Source organism: Pongo abelii, chromosome 5 (assembly GCF_028885655.2).
Source record: "Pongo abelii isolate AG06213 chromosome 5, NHGRI_mPonAbe1-v2.0_pri, whole genome shotgun sequence".
NCBI classification, from domain to species: Eukaryota; Metazoa; Chordata; class Mammalia; order Primates; family Hominidae; genus Pongo; species Pongo abelii.
In genome coordinates this window covers 170,924,519-170,951,510 of record NC_071990.2, presented here as the reverse complement: position 1 = coordinate 170,951,510, position 26,992 = coordinate 170,924,519, and the positions used below count along the sequence as shown (strand labels likewise).

Here is a 26,992-nt window from a genome sequence, read left to right as displayed (position 1 = left end):
TCACTCTCTTTTCTCTTACTTGTTTTTAGGATTATTTTCTCCTTACTGAAATCCTTCAAAATAATCATTTAGCACTATATATAATAATAATGTTCTCCCTTTAGGTAACTCAGTTTTTTGTTATCTAAAATGTCTTTATATTGCTATAATTCTTGAAGCTAATTTTGCTAGGTACAGCATCTTCAGTTGGTACTTCTTTTCTTACAGTGCTTGGAAAAGGTTATTCTTCTGTCTCCTAATTCTCATTGTTTCTGTTCACTAATCTTTGGGCAGTTGAATTATTTCATTAGAGATGTTTCTCATGTCTCTGTAGCTGTATTTAAGATCTTCTCTTTGTTTTTGCTGTTCTGAAGTTTTATTAGAATATGCATAAGTGTGGATTTTTTTAAATTTTCTTAATATTAGTTCTTCCATAATATGGCTTTCACGCCATTCCCTTTACTCTCTCATCTGTGGCACAGCTTAAACTTAAGCTAGAGTTTTTCAATCGACTTTTTATATATTTTAACCTCTTTTATGTTTACCATCTCATTATGTTTCTGGGTATCTCTGTGTAATTTCTTCAGAGAAATCTTCTATTTTACTTCTCTCATCATTCGTTTTAACAACTATTGAGTTTTTAATTCACTGATTTTTTCTAATTTCTAAAAGTTATCTATTCTAATTATGTCTGGTTATTTTTAATAGTCTCTTTCCTTGGGCTCATTTTTGGTCTGGTTTCTGTGACTCTCATTCCTGGTGCCACTTTTTCCGGTTTCTCTGGTAATTTTTAATTGTGAGCTTCTTTGTGGTTCGCCTTGCTACACAGACATACAAAATGGGCCGAAGAAATGCTCTTCCTCAGAGAGGATTTGCATTTGCTTCTGTTAGAAACCAGGGAATACTGTTTGTTTAGGAGCACTCTGGGCGCTGTGAATCTTCAAGGAGCTCTGACATAAGTCTCTGGCACTGGGACGTGCAGGGTAGTGGCTGTCTTAACTCGAGCCTCTGCTAGGCTCATCCACATCCGAATGCATCTGAAAGATTGATGGGAGGCACCTGCTAAAATCTTGCTTGAAAAAGAATCTAGGAGCCTCCTGGGAAAGAACTTATCCCAAAGGAAATAAAAGCAGGAGTGATAACGGCCAGTCAGTGGGTCTAGGTGGTCAGGGGTGGAGGATTGTCAGTGGAGAGCGCTGTCCGTCATCCGTCCATCTCCCCTTGTCCAGCCCCAGCTGGCCCCTGCGTGCCTCTGGTGTCCGTCATCCATCCGTCTCCCCTTGTCCAGCCCCAGCTGGCCCCTGTGTGCCTCTGGTGTCCATCATCCGTCCGTCTCCCCTTGTCCAGCCCCAGCTGGCCCCTGCGTGCCCCTCGTGGAAGTGGAAGTGTGGCAGGACCCAGGCCTCGGCAGCTGTGATGCAGATTGCGTTCTTGCAGGTGTTAAAACTGTGCATCTGGATATACAGCTTAGACGGCCTCTGCCGTCACCCCAGAGGTTCAGTCACGACTCCAGCTGTCACCCCTCAGTGAAGGTGTTGCTGCCCATGTTCAGTAGGGCACTGAGCTTTTCGAGAGGACCTCAGATATCTTTCCACAGTGTAGATAAAAATACTCTGTCCGCGGTCAAGGCCTGCCGCGTAGCGGGAGCAGTACAACCTGGTGCTTTGGACCGGGTCAGCACACTTTTCCTTTAAAGGACCGAAATATGTATTTTAGGCTTTGCGGTCTTGGTTGCAATTATTCAACTCAGCTGCTACAGCTTTGATAGCAGCTACAGACAATATGTGGAGTGAATGCCTGTGGCTGTGTGCAGTAAAACTGTCGACAGAAATATCTGTGGGGTGGGCTGCAACGACCACGGGCGCCAGCCCCTAGTTTAGGGGCAGATTCGGGAGCTGCCCTGCTGGGTTCACCCGATGCCTCCCAGCCTGTCGCTGTCCTGTGGGCGACTTTGTTCCTCTGTAGCTCCGTGTCCCTGTCAGCAGAACGTGCTTAAGAGCCGCACCTGCCTCCTTGGGTTCTCCTGAGGTCTGAAGGGTGCAGGCCAGTTGTGGTGAACAGCGTGCTGTGTCCAGTCCCATCAGTCCTTACACCTGAGGTCTTAAGCAGCTGACTTCACTTCTCTGAATCTCAGCTTCTTCTGCATAATGAAGAAAACAACAGTAACTTTCTCAAAATTGTGGGGAAACCATAGCCACCGCACCTACTACTGTGCCTGGAACACAGATCTTTACACTGTCGTCACCACGAATGGGAGGAGGAGGAGTGAGACCGCCAGACACACAGCTCAGGTGTGTTCCTGGAGAGGACGGACATGCCTGTGAGCTGAGGGAAAGCGAGGAACTGGTGGGTGGTGCGTGGGCTGCTGGGGTGTCTTGGCCTTCCCGACCTAGGTCACAGGGCGGCATGTCTCAGCCAGCGGGAGGAGGCTCAAGCATCACTTAGGAGCCTCTGTGTGTCCACGTGGCTTTAGTGCTACTGGCAGGAGGCACACTCCTCTGGTCCCCAGCGCCATGCATCTGAGCCACAGAGAGGCCAGCCGGCACACAGCATGGTGCAGGGTTTCTCTAAGGGACAAGGTGTCAGACAGAGACCGTGGGGTGCAGAGCTGCAAGAGCTGAGGGAGGACTGAGTGAGCAGGAGGAACATGCACTCCAGACCCCTTGGCCAGCAGAAGGCACTGACTCCTTGACAACACACACAGCTGAGAATCGGGGACTGGGAGGAAAAGACATCACTTCAGGAACCACACGAGGCACAGTCTGCACCTTGGGTGTTCCTACCATCCTCCATCCACCACAGGAAGGGGCACTGCTCACCCCAGACTCCATGAACCAGGTGTTCCCCACCACCCTCCATCACAGGAGGGCTGACTGCATACCTGACCCCATATACATGGTGTTCCCACCACCTTCCAGATCACAGGAGGGCTGACTGCACACTCGACTCCGTGTACCTGGTGTTCCCACCACCATCCATCACAGGAGGGCTGACTGCACACCTGACCCCATGTACATGGTGTTCCCACCACCTTCCATCACAGGAGGGCTGACTGCACACCCGACCCCGTGTACCTGGTGTTCCCACCATGCTCCATCACAGGAGGGCTGACTGCACACCCGACCCCGTGTACCTGGTGTTCCCACCACCTTCCATCACAGGAGGGCTGACTGCACACCCGACCCCGTGTACCTGGTGTTCCCACCACGCTCCATCACAGGAGGGCTGTCTGCACACCCCAGACCCTGTGTACCTGGTGTTCCCACCACGCTCCATCACAGGAGGGCTGACTGCACACCCGACCCCGTGTACCTGGTGTTCCCACCACGCTCCATCACAGGAGGGCTGACTGCACACCCCAGACCCCGTGTACCTGGTGTTCCCACCACCTTCTATCACAGGAGGGCTGACTGCACACCCCAGACCCTGTGTACCTGGTGTTCCCACCACGCTCCATCACAGGAGGGCTGACTGCACACCCCAGACCCCGTGTACCTGGTGTTCCCACCACGCTCCATCACAGGAGGGCTGACTGCACACCCCAGACCCTGTGTACCTGGTGTTCCCACCACCTTCTATCACAGGAGGGCTGACTGCACACCCCAGACCCTGTGTACCTGGTGTTCCCACCACCTTCTATCACAGGAGGGCTGACTGCACACCCCAGACCCTGTGTACCTGGTGTTCCCACCACCTTCTATCACAGGAGGGCTGACTGCACACCCCAGACCCTGTGCACCTGGTGTTCCCACCACCTTCTATCACAGGAGGGCTGACTGCACACCCCAGACCCTGTGTACCTGGTGTTCCCACCACCTTCTATCACAGGAGGGCTGACTGCACACCCCAGACCCTGTGTACCTGGTGTTCCCACCACGCTCCATCACAGGAGGGCTGACTGCACACCCCAGACCCTGTGTACCTGGTGTTCCCACCACCTTCTATCACAGGAGGGCTGACTGCACACCCCAGACCCTGTGCACCTGGTGTTCCCACCACCTTCTATCACAGGAGGGCTGACTGCACACCCCAGACCCTGTGTACCTGGTGTTCCCACCACCTTCTATCACAGGAGGGCTGACTGCACACCCCAGACCCTGTGTACCTGGTGTTCCCACCACCTTCTATCACAGGAGGGCTGACTGCACACCCCAGACCCTGTGTACCTGGTGTTCCCACCACCTTCTATCACAGGAGGGCTGACTGCACACCCCAGACCCTGTGTACCTGGTGTTCCCACCACGCTCCATCACAGGAGGGCTGACTGCACACCCCAGACCCTGTGCACCTGGTGTTCCCACCACCTTCTATCACAGGAGGGCTGACTGCACACCCCAGACCCTGTGTACCTGGTGTTCCCACCACCTTCTATCACAGGAGGGCTGACTGCACACCCCAGACCCTGTGTACCTGGTGTTCCCACCACCTTCTATCACAGGAGGGCTGACTGCACACCCCAGACCCTGTGTACCTGGTGTTCCCACCACCTTCTATCACAGGAGGGCTGACTGCACACCCCAGACCCTGTGTACCTGGTGTTCCCACCACCTTCTATCACAGGAGGGCTGACTGCACACCCCAGACCCTGTGTACCTGGTGTTCCCACCACCTTCTATCACAGGAGGGCTGACTGCACACCCCAGACCCTGTGCACATGGTGTTCCCACCACCTTCTATCACAGGAGGGCTGACTGCACACCCCAGACCCTGTGTACCTGGTGTTCCCACCACCTTCTATCACAGGAGGGCTGACTGCACACCCCAGACCCTGTGTACCTGGTGTTCCCACCACCTTCTATCACAGGAGGGCTGACTGCACACCCCAGACCCTGTGTACCTGGTGTTCCCACCACCTTCTATCACAGGAGGGCTGACTGCACACCCCAGACCCTGTGTACCTGGTGTTCCCACCACCTTCTATCACAGGAGGGCTGACTGCACACCCCAGACCCTGTGTACCTGGTGTTCCCACCACCTTCTATCACAGGAGGGCTGACTGCACACCCCAGACCCTGTGTACCTGGTGTTCCCACCACCTTCTATCACAGGAGGGCTGACTGCACACCCCAGACCCTGTGCACCTGGTGTTCCCACCACCTTCTATCACAGGAGGGCTGACTGCACACCCCAGACCCTGTGCACCTGGTGTTCCCACCACCTTCTATCACAGGAGGGCTGACTGCACACCCCAGACCCTGTGCACCTGGTGTTCCCACCACCTTCTATCACAGGAGGGCTGACTGCACACCCCAGACCCTGTGCACCTGGTGTTCCCACCACCTTCTATCACAGGAGGGCTGACTGCACACCCCAGACCCTGTGTACCTGGTGTTCCCACCACCTTCTATCACAGGAGGGCTGACTGCACACCCCAGACCCTGTGCACCTGGTGTTCCCACCACGCTCCATCACAGGAGGGCTGACTGCACACCCCAGACCCTGTGTACCTGGTGTTCCCACCACCTTCTATCACAGGAGGGCTGTCTGCACACCCCAGACCCTGTGTACCTGGTGTTCCCACCACCTTCTATCACAGGAGGGCTGACTGCACACCCCAGACCCTGTGTACCTGGTGTTCCCACCACCTTCTATCACAGGAGGGCTGACTGCACACCCCAGACCCTGTGCACCTGGTGTTCCCACCACCTTCTATCACAGGAGGGCTGACTGCACACCCCAGACCCTGTGTACCTGGTGTTCCCACCACCTTCTATCACAGGAGGGCTGACTGCACACCCCAGACCCTGTGCACCTGGTGTTCCCACCACCTTCTATCACAGGAGGGCTGACTGCACACCCCAGACCCTGTGTACCTGGTGTTCCCACCACCTTCTATCACAGGAGGGCTGACTGCACACCCCAGACCCTGTGCACCTGGTGTTCCCACCACCTTCTATCACAGGAGGGCTGTCTGCACACCCCAGACCCTGTGTACCTGGTGTTCCCACCACCTTCTATCACAGGAGGGCTGACTGCACACCCCAGACCCTGTGTACCTGGTGTTCCCACCACCTTCTATCACAGGAGGGCTGACTGCACACCCCAGACCCTGTGTACCTGGTGTTCCCACCACCTTCTATCACAGGAGGGCTGACTGCACACCCCAGACCCTGTGTACCTGGTGTTCCCACCACCTTCTATCACAGGAGGGCTGGCTGCACACCCCAGACCCTGTGTACCTGGTGTTCCCACCACCTTCTATCACAGGAGGGCTGACTGCACACCCCAGACCCTGTGTACCTGGTGTTCCCACCACCTTCTATCACAGGAGGGCTGGCTGCACACCCCAGACCCTGTGTACCTGGTGTTCCCACCACCTTCTATCACAGGAGGGCTGACTGCACACCCCAGACCCTGTGTACCTGGTGTTCCCACCACCTTCTATCACAGGAGGGCTGACTGCACACCCCAGACCCTGTGTACCTGGTGTTCCCACCACCTTCTATCACAGGAGGGCTGACTGCACACCCCAGACCCTGTGTACCTGGTGTTCCCACCACCTTCTATCACAGGAGGGCTGACTGCACACCCCAGACCCTGTGTACCTGGTGTTCCCACCACCTTCTATCACAGGAGGGCTGACTGCACACCCCAGACCCTGTGCACCTGGTGTTCCCACCACCTTCTATCACAGGAGGGCTGACTGCACACCCCAGACCCTGTGTACCTGGTGTTCCCACCACCTTCTATCACAGGAGGGCTGGCTGCACACCCCAGACCCTGTGTACCTGGTGTTCCCACCACCTTCTATCACAGGAGGGCTGACTGCACACCCCAGACCCTGTGTACCTGGTGTTCCCACCACCTTCTATCACAGGAGGGCTGACTGCACACCCCAGACCCTGTGTACCTGGTGTTCCCACCACCTTCTATCACAGGAGGGCTGACTGCACACCCCAGACCCTGTGTACCTGGTGTTCCCACCACCTTCTATCACAGGAGGGCTGACTGCACACCCCAGACCCTGTGCACCTGGTGTTCCCACCACCTTCTATCACAGGAGGGCTGACTGCACACCCCAGACCCTGTGTACCTGGTGTTCCCACCACCTTCTATCACAGGAGGGCTGACTGCACACCCCAGACCCTGTGTACCTGGTGTTCCCACCACCTTCTATCACAGGAGGGCTGACTGCACACCCCAGACCCTGTGCACCTGGTGTTCCCACCACCTTCTATCACAGGAGGGCTGACTGCACACCCCAGACCCCGTGTACCTGGTGTTCCCACCACCTTCTATCACAGGAGGGCTGACTGCACACCCGACCCCGTGTACCTGGTGTTCCCACCACCTTCTATCACAGGAGGGCTGACTGCACACCCCAGACCCTGTGTACCTGGTGTTCCCACCACCTTCTATCACAGGAGGGCTGACTGCACACCCCAGACCCTGTGCACCTGGTGTTCCCACCACCTTCTATCACAGGAGGGCTGACTGCACACCCCAGACCCTGTGTACCTGGTGTTCCCACCACCTTCTATCACAGGAGGGCTGTCTGCACACCCCAGACCCTGTGTACCTGGTGTTCCCACCACCTTCTATCACAGGAGGGCTGACTGCACACCCCAGACCCTGTGCACCTGGTGTTCCCACCACCTTCTATCACAGGAGGGCTGACTGCACACCCCAGACCCTGTGCACCTGGTGTTCCCACCACCTTCTATCACAGGAGGGCTGACTGCACACCCCAGACCCTGTGTACCTGGTGTTCCCACCACGCTCCATCACAGGAGGGCTGACTGCACACCCCAGACCCTGTGCACCTGGTGTTCCCACCACCTTCTATCACAGGAGGGCTGACTGCACACCCCAGACCCTGTGTACCTGGTGTTCCCACCACCTTCTATCACAGGAGGGCTGTCTGCACACCCCAGACCCTGTGTACCTGGTGTTCCCACCACCTTCTATCACAGGAGGGCTGACTGCACACCCCAGACCCTGTGCACCTGGTGTTCCCACCACCTTCTATCACAGGAGGGCTGACTGCACACCCCAGACCCTGTGCACCGGGCACCCCACAGTGGCATACATAGTGAGGAATAACAAGGAGAGCATTTAAGGGATTGGATTATATTTTAAACTGCATAGAAAAAAGGGATTTTAAAATGTACTCCAACTCCTAAGGGAAGTCTTTTGATAAACATCAATTTAGTTCTAAGCTCAATACGGGGGCTCTGTGGTCCCTGTGCCTCCAAACTCTGTAAAATGTGTGCTTCTGCTTCTCCAATGGCACCAACACTTGAGAGGCCATCCGGGCACAAGTGCACAGCCTTGGTTTCCTCTGATAGTGCCTGACCCAGAGAGACGAGGGAGGCAAGGGAGGTCTCCACTCTGACGTCCAGCCAGGCAGCCTTCTGCTCTGGAATCTGAGGAATTGTGCCATGCAGGTAGGAGTTATGGCTCCATAGCTAGTTGGCTCAAACCATTTCCAAGCCTGTGTGAGACAGTCATCTTGCAGAGGGCCAAGATGTGATGTCTTAAACTCCCGCACAATCTGGGCTTTTATTGTTAGCATGACCCTGTCTCTTTATTCACGGGTTAGTGAGGCATCCTGGGTTATCCTGATGTTGTGATTTTATAATTGTGTGTGTGTGTTATAGAATCCTTACTTCAAACACAAATGGAAGCCCAATGTATAAAAACAAATCCAGTACTTTGCTTCCCTCTCTCCTTGCTGTCCCTTCCTCCATCCTCTTCAGTGGATCTCAGAGGAGCAGTGTGTAAGGCACAGGGTCTCTTGACCATGGATGGGAACCATGACCCCAGCATGATGTCATCCAGTGGAGGGCAGGACGTCACCAATGGCAGCCACAGGAAGTATCAGGGCATCCCTGTTATGCCCAGTGGGATCTGCCCAGAGCTTCAACTCCAAATATAAAGTATGTCTTCTCATCCAGTGGGGTTTAAATTGCATTTCTATAACCACAAATATAAAACAAACCTGCAAAGACAACTCAAAAAGGGATAGAGATTGAGACAAAGAGAAAACCAGAACAGCACAGAGCCACCTTCTTCAGGGAAAACTGCAGAAAAGAAAAGGTTCCCCATCATGAAACTGATTAAAAAGCTGCTCCTTCAACACCACACTTGGAAAGTGTGCAGGAGCCATCGCCAAGGACATTCTGTAATTTCTGGTAAGAGAAATACCAGGCAAAACAGCCCAAACCGTAAATACCAGATACATGCTATTACAGCTACTTTCTGACACATGTATGTGTCATTGAGATGGGCACAGCATAGGTGGGTATTAAACAGGGTGGGTGCATTGGACACCATTGAGATGGACATGTCATAGGTGGGTATTAAGCAGGGTGGGTGCATTGGATACAGTTCTGATTCCACTGTGCGTGTGGGTGCATTGGATACAGTTCTGATTCCATTGTGCATGTTGGTGCATTGGATACAGTTCTCATTCCACTGTGTGTGTGAGTGCATTGGATACAGTTCTGATTCCACTGTGCGTGTGATGCATTGGATACAGTTCTGATTCCACAGTGTGTGTGAATGCATTGGATACAGTTCTGATTTCACTGTGCATGTGGGTGCATTGGATACAGTTCTGATTCCGCTGTGCATGTTGGTGCATTGGATACAGTTCTGATTCCGCTGTGCATGTTGGTGCATTGGATACAGTTCTGATTCCGCTGTGCGTGTGAGTGCATTGGATACAGTTCTGATTCCGCTGTGCGTGTGATGCATTGGATACAGTTCTGATTCCACTGTGCGTGTGAATGCATTGGATACAGTTCTGATTCCGCTGGGCGCGTGTGAGTGCATTGGATACAGTTCTGATTCCACTGTGCCTGTGATGCATTGGATACCGTTCTGATTCCACTGTGCATGTGAATGCATTGGATACAGTTCTGATTCCACTGTGCATGTGGGTGCATTGGATACAGTTCTGATTCCACTGTGCGTGTGAGTGCATTGGATACAGTTCTGATTCCACTGTGCGTGTGGGTGCATTGGATACAGTTCTGATTCCACTGTGCATGTGGGTGCATTGGATACAGTTCTGATTCCACTGTGCATGTGAATGCATTGGATACAGTTCTGATTCCACTGTGCGTGTGATGCATTGGATACAGTTCTGATTCCACTGTGCGTGTGGGTGCATTGGATACAGTTCTGATTCCACTGTGCGTGTGAGTGCATTGGATACAGTTCTGATTCCACTGTGCATGTGGGTGCATTGGATACAGTTCTGATTCCACTGTGCATGTGAATGCATTGGATACAGTTCTGATTCCACTGTGCGTGTGATGCATTGGATACAGTTCTGATTCCACGGTGCATGTGGGTGCATTGGATACAGTTCTGATCCCACTGTGCGTGTGGGTGCATTGGATACAGTTCTGATTCCACTGTGCCTGTGAATGCATTGGATACAGTTCTGATTCCGCTGTGCCTGTGAATGCATTGGATACAGTTCTGATTCCACTGTGCATGTGGGTGCATTGGATACAGTTCTGATTCCACTGTGCGTGTGAGTGCATTGGATACAGTTCTGATTCCACTGTGCGTGTGGGTGCATTGGATACAGTTCTGATTCCACTGTGCATGTGGGTGCATTGGATACAGTTCTGATTCCACTGTGCATGTGAATGCATTGGATACAGTTCTGATTCCACTGTGCGTGTGATGCATTGGATACAGTTCTGATTCCACTGTGCGTGTGGGTGCATTGGATACAGTTCTGATTCCACTGTGCGTGTGAGTGCATTGGATACAGTTCTGATTCCACTGTGCATGTGGGTGCATTGGATACAGTTCTGATTCCACTGTGCATGTGAATGCATTGGATACAGTTCTGATTCCACTGTGCGTGTGAATGCATTGGATACAGTTCTGATTCCACGGTGCATGTGGGTGCATTGGATACAGTTCTGATTCCACTGTGCGTGTGAGTGCATTGGATACAGTTCTGATTCCACTGTGCGTGTGAGTGCATTGGATACAGTTCTGATCCCACTGTGCATGTGAATGCATTGGATACAGTTCTGATTCCACGGTGCATGTGGGTGCATTGGATACAGTCCTGATTCCACTGTGCGTGTGAGTGCATTGGATACAGTTCTGATTCCACTGTGCGTGTGAATGCATTGGATACAGTTCTGATTCCACTGTGCATGTGAGTGCATTGGATACAGTTCTGATTCCACTGTGCGTGTGATGCATTGGATACAGTTCTGATTCCACTGTGCATGTGGGTGCATTGGATACAGTTCTGATTCCACTGTGCATGTGAATGCATTGGATACAGTTCTGATTCCACTGTGCGTGTGAATGCATTGGATACAGTTCTGATTCCACGGTGCATGTGGGTGCATTGGATACAGTTCTGATTCCACTGTGCGTGTGAGTGCATTGGATACAGTTCTGATTCCACTGTGCGTGTGAGTGCATTGGATACAGTTCTGATCCCACTGTGCATGTGAATGCATTGGATACAGTTCTGATTCCACGGTGCATGTGGGTGCATTGGATACAGTCCTGATTCCACTGTGCGTGTGAGTGCATTGGATACAGTTCTGATTCCACTGTGCCTGTGAATGCATTGGATACAGTTCTGATTCCACTGTGCATGTGGGTGCATTGGATACAGTTCTGATTCCACTGTGCCTGTGAATGCATTGGATACAGTTCTGATTCCGCTGTGCATGTTGGTGCATTGGATACAGTTCTGATTCCGCTGTGCGTGTGATGCATTGGATACAGTTCTGATTCCACTGTGCATGTGCATGCATTGAATACAGTTCTGATTCCACTGTGCATGTGAGTGCATTGGATACAGTTCTGATTCCACTGTGCCTGTGATGCATTGGATACAGTTCTGATTCCACTGTGCATGTGCATGCATTGAATACAGTTCTGATTCCGCTGTGCATGTGAGTGCATTGGATACAGTTCTGATTCCGCTGTGCGTGTGATGCATTGGATACAGTTCTGATTCCACTGTGCATGTGCATGCATTGAATACAGTTCTGATTCCGCTGTGCATGTGAGTGCATTGGATACAGTTCTGATTCCACTGTGCGTGTGATGCATTGGATACAGTCCTGATTCCACTGTGCCTGTGAATGCATTGGATACAGTTCTGATTCCACTGTGCATGTGGGTGCATTGGATACAGTTCTGATTCCACTGTGCGTGTGAATGCATTGGATACAGTTCTGATCCCACTGTGCATGTGGGTGCATTGGATACAGTTCTGATTCCACTGTGCATGTGAGTGCATTGGATACAGTTCTGATTCCGCTGTGTGCATGTGAGTGCATTGGATACAGTTCTGATTCCACTGTGCATGTGAGTGCATTGGATACAGTTCTGATTCCACTGTGCATGTGAATGCATTGGATACAGTTCTGATTCCACTGTGCGTGTGAATGCATTGGATACAGTTCTGATTCCACTGTGCCTGTGAATGCATTGGATACAGTTCTGATTCTACTGTGCCTGTGAATGCATTGGATACAGTTCTGATTCCACTGTGCATGTGAATGCATTGGATACAGTTCTGATTCCACTGTGCATGTGAATGCATTGGATACAGTTCTGATTCCACTGTGCCTGTGAATGCATTGGATACAGTTCTGATTCCACTGTGCATGTGAGTGCATTGGATACAGTTCTGATTCCACTGTGCATGTGGGTGCATTGGATACAGTTCTGATTCCACTGTGCATGTGAATGCATTGGATACAGTTCTGATTCCACTGTGCATGTGAGTGCATTGGATACAGTTCTGATTCCACTGTGCATGTGGGTGCATTGGATACAGTTCTGATTCCACTGTGCATGTGAATGCATTGGATACAGTTCTGATTCCACTGTGCATGTGGGTGCATTGGATACAGTTCTGATTCCACTGTGCATGTGAGTGCATTGGATACAGTTCTGATTCCACTGTGCATGTGAATGCATTGGATACAGTTCTGATTCCACTGTGCGTGTGAATGCATTGGATACAGTTCTGATTCCACTGTGCATGTGAATGCATTGGATACAGTTCTGATTCCACTGTGCGTGTGAGTGCATTGGATACCGTTCTGATTCCACTGTGCATGTGGGTGCATTGGATACAGTTCTGATTCCACTGTGCGTGTGAGTGCATTGGATACAGTTCTGATTCCACTGTGCGTGTGGGTGCATTGGATACAGTTCTGATTCCACTGTGCGTGTGAGTGCATTGGATACAGTTCTGATTCCACTGCACATGACCCATCAAGGCTTGAGGCACAGAATCCTTCCACACGTTTTTCATGAGAAACCTAAACTAAGTGGATTATGCCCAATTACCACAAATATGTGCTTAACGGGAACATGTTTAAGTGGCACAAATACCAAGCTAAATAGTGCCTTCCTGCGGTGTTTATAGGAATGGGGTCAAAACAGGCTAGGACTGCACTGCAGAGGACCAACATGAGTGACAGCAGTCAGCTCACACATGAAAAGCAGTTCACGCATTTTAATTATTAATGGTCGTCTCCTAAAGCTGCGTGTGTTTACTTTTCAGGAGAACTTTTCCATGGCTTTCCCACACTCCCTGACAGCATGAGCCAGGTTTTTCTTCTTTGCAGAGCTGCAGGCCTGGTGGAGAGGACATAGCAGGCACCCAGTAAACATGGATCAGACGCCCCATGAGAGGATCCAACCCATCAGCACTGACGATGATTTAGGCTCTGTCATTGGAAGTTTGTAAAACCCCAGTTTTAATGAAATCTTGGGCTTCTCCTGAATGAAATGGGTGAAAGCCTGAATCCGCCAAGACTGTTGGTGAAAGCTAAACAAGGCCAAGAGCCCCGAGTTTAGTTGTAAATAGTAGAGAACACTCTCCTGGGTTAAAGGGCAGAGAGAAAAATGAGACCACGAGGCAAGAAAGTGTGGAAAGCATTGTTGCCACCTCTGCTTCTCGTCCTGCTGGTCTCTCCACATTCTGGTCATTAACAGACCTTCCTTCACCACTGCTGGGTGCTTCATCCTCAGGGTCACTCACAGAGGCTGCCGACTGTACCAGGCACCAGGCAAGGATCCCTAGGGTCAGTCACAGATGTTACTAGCTGCAGCCAGGCACCAGGCAAGGAAGAACTGCTGGCCAAAGACTGGCACTTAGCAGTGAATGGCTCCCACTGACAGCTGGGTCTCTACCTCCTTTGCTGTAACTTTGTCAGTTACATGGGAATTCAGCATGAAAGGAGAACTACCAGCAGGATGAGAGGTTAGAATGACTTCTCAGGATTGATTGATTTTGCCTTGAACCTATAAAAGGTCATTTTAATGCCAGGTCACTTAACTCTTCTGGAAAATGGTCAAACTCTCTGCGAGCTCTGGACAGGAGAGTGAGAATAATACTGTCCACTCAGGTCATGTTGACATTTACCAAGTGAGAAATAGCCTCCTGTTTCTCAGTAGGGAACACACATTTAACTCTTCACTGGGCAAATGACACCCGAGTGAAATGTGGCTCTGTGTCTTGGGCCCCTGGCATCTGTGAACCAGTTTGTGACACTCTCCCACAGCTGCGCCTTTGCCGACCCTCTCTTACAGCAGAGGTGAGAAGCAGTTTTCGTGTGACGGGTTTATTAACAAAGAAGTGAACTCATCCTGCGTCACGGGTGAACGTGTCCGGCATCCTGGGGCCCAGCGGCTGTGGGCATAAGCCCTCCTGATCCTCAGCTTTAATGAGTACAAGTCCCATCTCGAGTTTCTCAACAGCCAATTATGGATTTTCTCTTTTCCTCCAACAAACCAGATATTATCAAATCATAAGATGACAAGATATGTTAGAATTTTCATGCAGTTACATCAGAACTTTTTAACCAGTTGGCTTATAAAATAATCTATTTTAAAACCCAGACTTTTTAAAATATGAAGCTTGGCTTTATATTCTGTTTAGTGGATGCAAAGGATCTTAGTTACTGGCTTTCTTTTAGAAAATATTTAGTGTATGTTGGGAATAAATCAGCTCCTGAGTCAGACAGACCTGGTGTAAAGCACAGCCCTGCCACTAACTACGCATCGGACAACTTAGTTTAATACTGAGCTTCAATTTTCCTGTGTGCAAAAAGGAGATAACGAAGCCCACCTTAGAGAAGCATTTCTTATGTTCTGAACAGTGTTTCATTTTACTGTAATCCAGAAGATCTTAATTCGGAACTGAGAATCAGAATTACCTGGAGCACTTGTAAAAATGCAGAATCCTTAATTTCCTTACAAACCTGAGTTTTTAAAGAGGAAATGAATGTAAGCAAAAACATATTTTCAGAGTAAGTGGGCCGGGTGCAGTGGCTCACGCCTGTAATCCCAGCACTTTGGGAGGCTGAGGCGGGTGGATAGCTTGAGTCCAGGAGGTTGAGGCTACAGTGAGCTGTGATCGCGCCACTGCATTCTAGCCTGGGCGACAAAGCCAGACTGTCATCTTAAAGTAAAAAAAAAAGAATAAATAAACTCGTAAAGAAGTGTTCAGCCTTATTAACAAGATGTTGAGGTACCATTTTATCTTTTTTTTTTTTTTCGTTTTTGAGAGAGTCTTGCTCTGTTGCCCAGGCTGGAGCACAGTGGCGCAATCTTGGCTCACTGCAACCTCTGCCTCCCATTTTGAAGCAATTCTTCTGCCTCAGCCTCCCCAGTAGCTGAGACTACAGGCGCATGCCTTCACGCCTGGGTAATTTTTGTATTTTTAGTAGAGACGGGGTTTCACCATGTTGGGCAGGCTAGTCTAGAACTCCTGACCTCATGTGATCCACCTGCCTCGGCCTCCCAAAGTGCTGAGATTACAGGCGTGAGCCACCGTGCCCAGTTCCACTTTATCTTAAATAAGTCACTGTATTGTAGTAACCAACACTGTTGCAATCTGGTAGACATCCATGTTCTTTTAATGATTTTAGCAAATTGGACTTTCTAGCATTTAACTTCAGACATCTCTTCAGTCCTGGTCCTGCCAGAGGCCAGCTGCTCAGGTGGCCAGCCCCACTGCTGGGGAATGAGTGAGGTGCCCACAGAGAGGGTCCCTCGGGTACTGGATGGGGAATGCATCTGTACTGCCAGGCATGCAGTAGACGTGCAGTGAGTCATGATTTAATTATAGGATTATTTAAACTGAAGTTTCCCAGTCCTTCCAAAGAGCCCCTCCCCACTTGCTCAGGCTCAGCTCTCTAAGAGCTGAGGAGGTAAGAAACAAAAATGACACTGAGAGCCTGGACCCTATCTCCACGCTGTGCTGCAGGTCTCAGGACTCCGGAGATGACTTTTCCGGAGAGAAATCACGTTCTTCCCAAACTTCTGATCCCTCAACATCACTACGTGTATGATTTCTGTTAAAGCAATGCCCTGATTTAAATTCCTTACGTCTTTTTAAACGTCTGGAACACTGTGACATGGTTAACGTTGGCTGCATCAAATGAAGGGTGCATCAGCCACTGTGTCAAATACATGGAGAAAAACTCTTCAAACACGTTAAGACGTAAACACTGCAAAGGCTCTGAAAAAAGTGGAGAGACACAGAGCCAGATATATAATAGTAGATACTTTTGAAAAATATGAGCTTGAAATTAAAAAGCAGTGCAGGCACAGACCCCCTCGCAAATCGCACATGTGAGAGGTGGCGCCAGATTACTGTAGTTCCCAGGAACCTGTCCAAGACCTCCAAACCATCTACACTAAAGAAGATAAGCCCAAGAAGGCAGCTAAGCATTGGCCCTGTTTCTCTTCCTAGCTTCTAATTGCAGATTTTACTTTGGTGTTGGAATACTTTTTCCTTTGTTATTCAGTTTTTATCAGGACCTACCTCATTACAGGATCACGCACTTTTTAATGAATCTGGGTTCATCTATATCCTGTTTCTTTCCTTCTTCATTTCATAAATATTTGCATTAATACATATTCATTGGACACTTACTCTGTTTGGTTATTTCTTTAGCTATTTTGGGGGAAAATGAATTAGACATAATCTCTGCCCTCAAGAAATTTCCAGTCGCCCACTCACAGGATCACCGAACTCTCTTCATTTTCATCTACGGGAAGATTTCCTCTTCCTTTCTCCTTCCTTGACACCATCTTCTTCCCTTCCCTCTGCCTCTAAGTCATGAGCATCAACTCTTTACCAGGCCTAGTCTTAGGCTAAAACCACAAGTTATTTTCTGTCTTGAAAACAAACAGGAAACAAAAAAACCCTCTAAATCAATAAATGGAAAAGGGCTTCTATTCCTATCTGAAACAAAGAGAAAACATTATGAAGAAAGAATGCAAATTTACATTTTATATGTTTTTTCTGCCAAACCAATTTGCCTGAATTCGAGGCAGAAACTGTGGTGTCTGAGTCTGTGTAACCCCTGGATTTTCAGAAAGAGGAAATGCTCTGCCGACAGCCAGATCTCGCTGTTCCTAATTGAGGACCATCCAGGCTCAGAGGGCAGCAGCGATGCTGAGCTGAGACCAAACCACGGCAGGGCCTGGAGCAGGAGGGAGGCAAACCCACCACACATCAGACACCACCCGGCAGCCCCCTCGGACTAACAGGGATGGCTGCCACTTCATCCGTGGCCACGCACACCCCACTCGAATCTCCCCTCTCGGGATGAAATGTATGGAGGTATCTTCACCCATCAAGCATTGGCTCCCCTCTCCTTAATCTCTCCTTGGGATCACCTAGCACAAGCCCCCATCCTATCAGAAGCCCCTCCACTCCCCCTTATTGAAAGGGTTTCCTGGTTCATCTTAATTCCACTCTTCTTTGTCTCAGAAAGTTAAATAAATTTAATTTTTTGGACACAAGTGTTTCTGGTGTCTTTGGATGAAGAAAGTGAGTGTAATTGGAACCTGATAGCCAGTTTGCTATTGGGCAATACCATGAAATCCAGATCTGTTTGGTTCTTGAGTTCAGACAGTGAAAGTGTTTGGCAAGCCAGAGGTGCCTGTCACCGTTCCTCCGATCTTTACACATCTAACCCCACTGCCTCCAGGATGCAACAACCAATACGATTTCATGCCAACCTGAGCACCGCTGCTTTTTGAGTTAGTGTCTTTCTTTCTGAAAGCAGTTGGAATTTGGTTCCTTCCCTCTGGCTCCCTAACTTCATCCTGGATGCTTTGAAATTCACAAGACTGTACACAGGCGTGTGCTATGACATGTACATACTGCCGGTCACTTACTGATCCCCGAAGGCCTGTGCCTTCCTTCAGCACCAGGGAGTGACCTCCTGAAGCGTGCTGGTCACAGGCACCCTCGGTAAAAAACGTGAGACAGAGTTGAGAGCACCCGCTGGGGTGTCAGGTTGCCTGGTTTTAAATGCTGGCTCCACCACTAAGGACTGTGGGATCCAAGACCTCTTAGTTAAATGTGCCATGCCTCAGTTTCCCTATCTGTAGAAGGAAGATAACAGAACCAACCTAAGGTGTTTGGAGAAGTATACTTCTCAAGCGCCTGGGAGCCATGAAGCCATGAAGCCTTAACAGGTGTTCGTCTGTTTTCCCCGTTAGAAGCGTTTACGAGCCGGCTCGTCTCATGTCTCCCCTGCCTCGCCTCACGTCTCCCCTGCCCCGTCTCACATCTCCCCTTCCCTGTCTGCTGTCGCTTTGTCCTTTGCATTCAGTTTTCAGACAGATCCTCGGCACCTTTCAATCCTCACCAAATATTCTTTATGACTATTAATGGAAATAAATGTTAAAAGTGTATACACAGAAAAGAAATATCTCCCCAGCTCAGAGTTTTTTTAGAGATGTGTTCTAGTATTCATTAAATGAGCAAATAACTGTATAACCACACATATTCTTCCAGAGACCGGGAAATGAGGAACACTCCCCAAATCACTGAATATGATATCAAAATCTTAGCCCAGCAAAATATAGCATAAAAATAAAACATTACATGTCACTTATTGATGAATATAGATGCAAAAGTAATAAACAAAATGTTAAGAAAGAAAATCCAGAAAAAATATACTAAAATATTTACATCATGACATAGTTGAGTACATTCAAAGTCAAGAAGACAAAAACGTTGGAAAACCTATTAATGCTTTTCAAAATTTACTATGGCAACAAAATCAAGGAGAAAAAAATCCTACATGGTGAGATTAAAAAAAATTAGCAAACTAAAAATATAAAGGAACACTCTTATTCCAATAAGGTATGGCTAACTAAAGTAACCATGTCAAATATCAGAACTTACAGTGACATGGAAGCAACATTCCCCAGAAGACTTCAGATGAAACCAAGGAAGCTCATGACCCCAGCTTCTATTTGGTGTTATGCTAGAGTGCATGTTAGCACTGAGCGGGGAACACAAGGTGCAGGATAGGAAGAGAGGATGTTGTAATCACTCCCGAGCTACCCGAGAGTTAACTTAGAGAACGAGCAGCTTTCCTTACTTTTTTAACAAACATTTATGTAGTATTCAATATAGAGCAGGCACTATTCTAAATAGATTAATAGGAAAAATTAAAATAGTTATCAATCACAGTTAAAATTCCATTATACTCCCTTGCACCATCAAAAAGAATAACTGAAGACTTAGAAACATTACATGTAACAGAAAAAAAACCCATAAAAATAGAAAGTAACTAACAAAATGTTCATGAGATACAAATGGAGAAAATTACAAATTTTTGAGGCATATTAAAAACAGATAAGTGAATGGAAAGATTTACCATGTTCATGGATAAAAGATTCAATATTGTGAAGATCTCAAAACTCTGCAAATAATTTATAGATTTCATGCCCTTCTCATTATAATCTCAGCAGGATTTTTTTTTACAAAATGTGGCAAGATTGACTAGGCCTTATAATAAAGAACAAAGGTCATAAAGTAGTCACAAAAATACAGGCACAAAAGAAAGAAGACAAAAAGATGATGAAAATTATGCTACAAGATATCACAATTCGTTATGTCAGTACTTTTAAAGCAACATAATTGTGATGGCTAATCTTATGTGTTAACTTGACTAGGCTGAGGGATGGTCAGAAAGTTGGTAAGATGTTATTGTGGATGTCTCTGTGAGGATGCTTTTGGATGAAATTAATGTTTGAATCAGTAAACTGAGTACAGGATATTCGACTTTACCAGGGAAAAGAAATACACATTCTCTCTCTCCCTCCTCCCTCTCTCTCCCTCCCTCCCTCTCTCTTCGTGGGCTGGAACACCCATCCTTTCCTGCCCTCGGACACTGGAGCTCTAGGTTCTCTGGTCTTGGACACCTCAGTCAACACCAGCAGCTCACCAGCCTTCAGGCCTCAGATTCAGACTCAGCTACACCAGAATCTTTCCAGCTTGCAGACGGCAGGTCATGGGACTCCTCAGCTTCTATAGTTATAGGAGCCAATGTTCGTAATCCATCTCCTCTTATATCTCTCTACGTCCTATTGGTTCTGTTTTTCTGGAGAATTTGGACTAATAAGTAAGTTTATGAACAAAATAGAAACCTGGAGAAGCTTAAGGGAACTGTTCCACATTCCTGGGAGTGCGATTCCTGCAATGACTGGGAGACAACGTGGCTGCGTCTGAAGTTGGAGATGTGCGTTCCTGTGGCTCCGTGGCCTGGCTATTCCACTCCTAGATTTCCAGTGTGTTCCTGTGGCTCCGGGGCCCAAATATTCCACTCCTAGATTTCCAGTGCGTTCCTGTGGCTCCACGGCCCAAATATTCCGCTCCTAGATTTCCAGTGCGTTCCTGTGGCTCCGGGGCACAAATATTCCGCTCCTAGATTTCCAGTGCGTTCCTGTGGCTCCGGGGCCCAAATATTCCGCTCCTAGATTTCCAGTGCGTTCCTGTGGCTCCGGGGCCCAAATATTCCGCTCCTAGATTTCCAGTGCGTTCCTGTGGCTCCGGGGCCCAAATATTCCGCTCCTAGATTTCCAGTGCGTTCCTGTGGCTCCGGGGCCCAAATATTCCGCTCCTAGATTTCCAGTGCGTTCCTGTGGCTCCACGGCCCAAATATTCCGCTCCTAGATTTCCAGTGTGTTCCTGTGGCTCCGGGGCCCAAATATTCCACTCCTAGATTTCCAGTGTGTTCCTGTGGCTCCGGGGCCCAGCTATTCCACTCCTAGATTTCCAGTGTGTTCCTGTGGCTCCGGGGCCCAAATATTCCACTCCTAGATTTCCAGTGCGTTCCTGTGGCTCCGGGGCCCGGCTATTCCACTCCTAGATTTCCAGTGTGTTCCTGTGGCTCTGGGGCCCGGCTATTCCACTCCTAGATTTCCAGTGTGTTCCTGTGGCTCCGGGGCCCGGCTATTCCTCTCCTAGATTTCCAGTGCGTTCCTGTGGCTCCACGGCCCAAATATTCCACTCCTAGATTTCCAGTGCATTCCTGTGGCTCCATGGCCCAAATATTCCACTCCTAGATTTCCAGTGCATTCCTGTGGCTCCACGGCCCAAATATTCCACTCCTAGATTTCCAGTGCGTTCCTGTGGCTCCACGGCCCAAATATTCCACTCCTAGATTTCCAGTGCGTTCCTGTGGCTCCGGGGCCCGGCTATTCCACTCCTAGATTTCCAGTGCGTTCCTGTGGCTCCAGGGCCCAAATATTCCGCTCCTAGATTTCCAGTGCGTTCCTGTGGCTCCACAGCCCAAATATTCCACTCCTAGATTTCCAGTGCGTTCCTGTGGCTCCGGCGCCCAAATATTCCACTCCTAGATTTCCAGTGTGTTCCTGTGGCTCCGGGGCCCAAATATTCCACTCCTAGATTTCCAGTGCGTTCCTGTGGCTCCGGGGCCCAAATATTCCACTCCTAGATTTCCAGTGCGTTCCTGTGGCTCCGGGGCCCAAATATTCCGCTCCTAGATTTCCAGTGCGTTCCTGTGGCTCCGGGGCCCAGCTATTCCACTCCTAGATTTCCAGTGCGTTCCTGTGGCTCCACGGCCCAAATATTCCGCTCCTAGATTTCCAGTGCGTTCCTGTGGCTCCGGGGCCCAAATATTCCACTCCTAGATTTCCAGTGCGTTCCTGTGGCTCCGGGGCCCAAATATTCCACTCCTAGATTTCCAGTGCATTCCTGTGCCTCCGGGGCCCAAATATTCCACTCCTAGATTTCCAGTGCGTTCGTGTGGCTCCACAGCCCAAATATTCCACTCCTAGATTTCCAGTGTGTTCCTGTGGCTCCACAGCCCAAATATTCCACTCCTAGATTTCCAGTGCGTTCCTGTGGCTCCGGGGCCCGGCTATTCCACTCCTAGATTTCCAGTCTAGAAGAAGTCCTTCCACAAGGGTTTAATGGGATGAAATATTGGAAACAAGTAAAAGTATATGAAAACAGGAGACTGTGTGAATAGTAATGCATTCATTGATGTGGTAATAAATAAACAGTATCTACACACCTCAACCTGAATTATTCTCACGAGGAACATGTTTAACATACGAAGCCAGTCATGAAAAATGTATAATGTAAGATTCCCCTTATACACATTAAAAAAATAGATCAATATCAAATATTGCACAAGCCTCCATACGTTTGTAGTAAAATACAAATAGATGTTTGGGAAGAATAAACACCAATGCAGTCAGTGATAACTTGAGGAATGGGAGAAGGCAGCGAAGGAAGTAAAGCCTTTGCTTTGCAGCATTTGCCACATTTCATGTCTTCTGCTAGTGGCTTATACTCATCTATTACCTCATTATTCATAACTGCTTTGAAATTTTCATTAGACCTTTAAAATAAATACTGTTAGTCAAAGAGACAAGAGGTTCAGCAAATGAGCAATAGATAGACATTGGAGAGAGAATCTTAAATGGATAAAAAACAGGCTCCTATTTTTGGTGTATGCTCTGAATACAACATTATTTCAGAGAATAAATTGGAAAAATTCCCCAAAACATACCACAAAATTAAAACAGTGTTTTAGTATGACACAATCAATAATGGTTAGTTGTTTTGTTTTTGTTTTCATATTTATGCTTTTTTGTAACTGCATTTTAAAATATATATGCTGTTGGGCTTCACAATTTGTCTATTGGCACAGGATGAGAAATAGCCAATGAAATAATTCATCTAAGTAACTTTTAAAAATTAATTAAAACGTGAAATGCAGACAACCTCTCCATCCAGTCAACCTCAAGGAGACCCAGCTGCTGACGAGAGCTGACCTCAGTGTCTGGTTGAAGATGTCAAGAACAAGCTGTTCTCATGCGTGGTCCTTGTTTCTTTCCTCCATAAAACAACTAATTGAATTTGTCTGTGCTTGGTTTTGTCTGTCTCCACCCAATCTCTGGTGCCTGTCGGGGGCTTGGCCCACAGTAGGTGCTCCCTGTCCATTAGCTAAACAGATGACAGTGGACATGGCAGCCGATGGTGGTTAGAAGCTGGCACCTGCCAGATGGAGAGGAGAAAGCCTGGGTGAGATGCCGCTGTTCCCTGGCTCTCGGGCACCATCTGCATGCACAGCGTATCAGAGCCTCTCCAACAGCAGTCATGATTCGTACTGGAGCCGTGCAAAGAGGGAGGGTTTTGTTACTTTCATGACATGAAATGCCCAGATGTCTCTAAGTTCCTAAATAAATATTCTATTTATAACTAAGTCTAATCTTTAAATTTCTGATACTCCCAAATATTAAAGAATGTCATGGGCCTAGACTATTACTACCAATAATAGTTATCTTGTAAGCATTAAAGTCTTTTTTAACAGATGACCAGAAAAACTGTAGATGGGACTATTTCCTATCATTCCAGTTTCCAGCAGCTCCTTTCCTGAGCTGGGCCTGCAGCCACAGACCCTCAGCTCAGGCAGGAGGCGTAGGAGCTGCCGCCATGTGGAGCCAACGACTCTTTGTCTGAACCTACCTGTATTAGTGTGTTTTCACGCTGCTGATAAAGACATACCTGAGACTGGGCAATTTACAAAAGAGAGGTTCAATGGACCAGTTGTGTGTGGCTGGGGAGGCCTCACAGTCATGGCGGAATGTGAAAGGCACGTCTCACATGGTGGCAGACAAGAGAAGAGAGCTTATGCAGGGAAACTCCTGTTTTTAAAACCATCAGAGCTCGTGAGACCCACTCACAATCATGAGAACAGCCCAGGAGAGACCTGCCCCAATGATTCAATCACCTCCACCAGATTCCTCCCACAACATGTGGGAATTCGAGATGAGATTTGGGTGGGGACACCCAAATAATCTTATGATTTTTCAGCCTCTATATTATCCACATGACACCTTCTGTTACTGATGCTTAAGGAGTAGCTTTCTCATTCCTGTGGCATGTGCCTTCATCAGCTCCCCAAACAAGGGGTCAGCTCGAGCTGCACTTTCCCAGCCTGCAGGGTTTTTGCACCTGAAGCCTCAGTCTCTCTCCTGAGCAGAACATCCTTGACAAATGCCATGTAGGACTTTTTAACAGGGCCACCTTGCTTCTCCTTCTGAACATGAACACACGGAAAAGTTGGCAGCAACTCAGATCCACAAAATGAGCAAAGGATTTTCTGTGCAGGTGATCTGTTTGGCGACTGGTTTACCCCTGCAAAGAGAGAGCTCCAACACATACTTCAAGGGCGCAGTGAATTTGCCACTACTGTTATTTCGTCTTATTATAGATGTCTAAAAAAAAATATTTTGGAAGGTGTTCCAGTCTTAATGGGAAATAAGGCCTATAAATTTAAAAAGATAGCCAAGCAGAGGGATCCACAAAGTGGCAGAAATGTGAAACCCCTTTTCCTAAATATACAGTATGTCTTTAAAACAGTACACATGCAGTATATACCACTCATTGTATATTGGTCATTGAGGAAAAAATTCAGATAGATAAATATAGATAATTAGTACATGTAGACATATTTTAAATTATTTAAATATATGAGGAAAACATATCTTTGATTAGGTAAAAACTGAGCCTCTACTAAGCAGCATTTAAAATGTTTTTGAAGCATTATTTCCTAATTCCTTTTGGCAACTCCTTTTTAAATATCTGATTCCATTCACTTAAAACCTTGCCAGTGTTACAGTTTCCATGGAAGAAGGCATTTTCATTACTCTGACACTAAATTAAAATCTTTCTTTGTCCTTCTATCTAATGTAGAGCACCGGCATTGCCAGCCTGGCACAGTGGCACTGAATGACAGGGACTCCACCAGAATCATGAGGGCAGCCATCCTGGGAACAGGGGAAAAGGCACAGCATTTGATTGGCGAGTCTGTTTCTTGTCTCCAGGCTGCTTTATGCTTTTCCCTCCGGTATTGTGGCCCCTCCATCCCCAAGTTTATAGCATTCTGCGAGCCTTGGGTAATAGAGTATTTCCATCACTGGCCCTGGTGCATGAAAGCCACACTGCCAACTTGTCATTATCACCAGTCTGGGTTCCTTTCTGATGGAGTAAGGGAAACTCCAGGCCTGGACTGGAAGAAGCTTATCTCCGCCGGGGAAATGTCTGCAGGTGACTGAAGCTTTCATTCCACCATAGCACATTTCAAGAGCACATATTCACTCACCCCAACACTTAGTAAGGACCCGTTTACAGGAAAACATTTATTTTGAAGCATACGTCTCAGCCAATAGATACAGAGTGCTAAGATGTTCCATTCCTTTTTAAGGAGATTCCACTGGCCCTTTAAGCAAGAAATGACTTCACAGTCGAAACCTTGGTTTGGAAGACTCTTGTTTCTAATCTCGGCAGCATCCAATGAGCCCTCCTCATGAGCTGGTGGTAAGCACCTAGGACTTGGGCCAGTAGAACGAAGGAAAGAAACACAACCATTTCGTAAAAAGGTACTATAAAACATCAGATCTGCCGTTTGCGGCTGTGGGTGTTTTGGAATGTGCAGACACACGGGGTTTTCCTCTCCCTGCCACCTCCTCCTTCTCGTCTCCCTCTTCACATAGAAGTAGCTGCATATCAAGAATTGGTCTTCCCAAAGCCTAAGTCTTCAGGAGAACTTGGGAGTTTTCAGACAAAAAAGAACAGTGTTTGTAAACCAGGTAAGTCTTGGAAAGGGCATCTTGGAAGTGGGTGGGATAGAAAAAGGACCCTGGTGCTTGCCAGCGCCATGACAGATGGAGACCCCTCCTCCGTGTGAGGAGGGGAGGTTTAAGCATTTGGAGACAATTGGAGACAGTCCTTTGCTTCCTGGCATGAAGTAAAGAAGCATCAGACAGGAATATAAGGTATGTTTAGGAAAACCGGGTCAACAGGCACCTTCACAAAATAGTACTGGGGCCCAGCCTGGTGGGTGTTGTAACTAGAAGGCCAAGCAAGCAGACAGATGGTGGCCTCAGGAGGTCTGACTGAGAGGATGAGTTTTGGGCCAGGCAAGGATGTCAGATGCCAACTCCCTTCCTAATGCTATGTCGCCTTGGGCAAGTTACTTCACATCTCTGTTCTTAAGCTTCCTCATTTATAAAACCACGCATCCCTCTGAATTTATTGTGAAGATTAAATGAGTTAATATTTACAAAGCATTTGAAGCAGTGACTGACACCGGGTAAGCATTATATAAATACTAAGTAAATAACCTATTGGCCCCGTGCAAGTCTCCTAAACTGAGGCATACATCCCGAGAATAATTAAAGTTAGGTTTACCCCAATCTTAGTGAAATTTGAGCTCAGAAATACAAAGAAATGGCATTTTCAATAATAAGGCTAGTGATAGTTATTGCATACTGAATACATGGACTGAGATTTATAGGCAATATCACCGCGGATACAATGGTTTTGGAAGGTTTCCTTTCGACAATGCCTCAGTCTTTTAGTTGTGATGTGAGTGTGTTTGGGGTTGTGTGCATGTGTGTGCACTGTGCACACTGTGCATGTGTGTGTGGTGTCACATGTGTACATGGTGCTGTGTGTGCGTGTGTGTGCATCATGCACACTGCATGCATGTGTGTGGTGTCACATGTGTATGTGTTGCTGCGTGTGCATGTGTGTGTGGTGTCACAGGTGTCTGTGTTGCTGTCCTTGTGTGTATGTGTGTGTGGTGTCACATGTGTCTGTGTTGCTGTGCTTGTGTGCATGTGTGTGTGGTGTCACATGTGTCTGTGTTGCTGTGCTTGTGTGCATGTGTGTGTGGTGTCACATGTGTCTGTGTTGCTGTGCTTG

At 48.2% G+C, this 26,992-nt stretch overlaps 1 long non-coding RNA gene across 1 annotated transcript in view; it reads left to right on the top strand.

Moving 5' to 3' along the window:
- LOC129060156 (uncharacterized) overlaps positions 1 to 25,594 on the top strand; it is a 44,780-nt gene extending 19,186 nt beyond the window's left edge. Inside the window, exon 4 of the long non-coding RNA XR_008526604.1 lies at positions 25,491 to 25,594. This is a non-coding gene — a long non-coding RNA (uncharacterized LOC129060156). The remainder of the gene's footprint in view (positions 1 to 25,490) is intronic.
- The last annotated feature ends 1,398 nt before the right edge of the window (positions 25,595 to 26,992 follow it).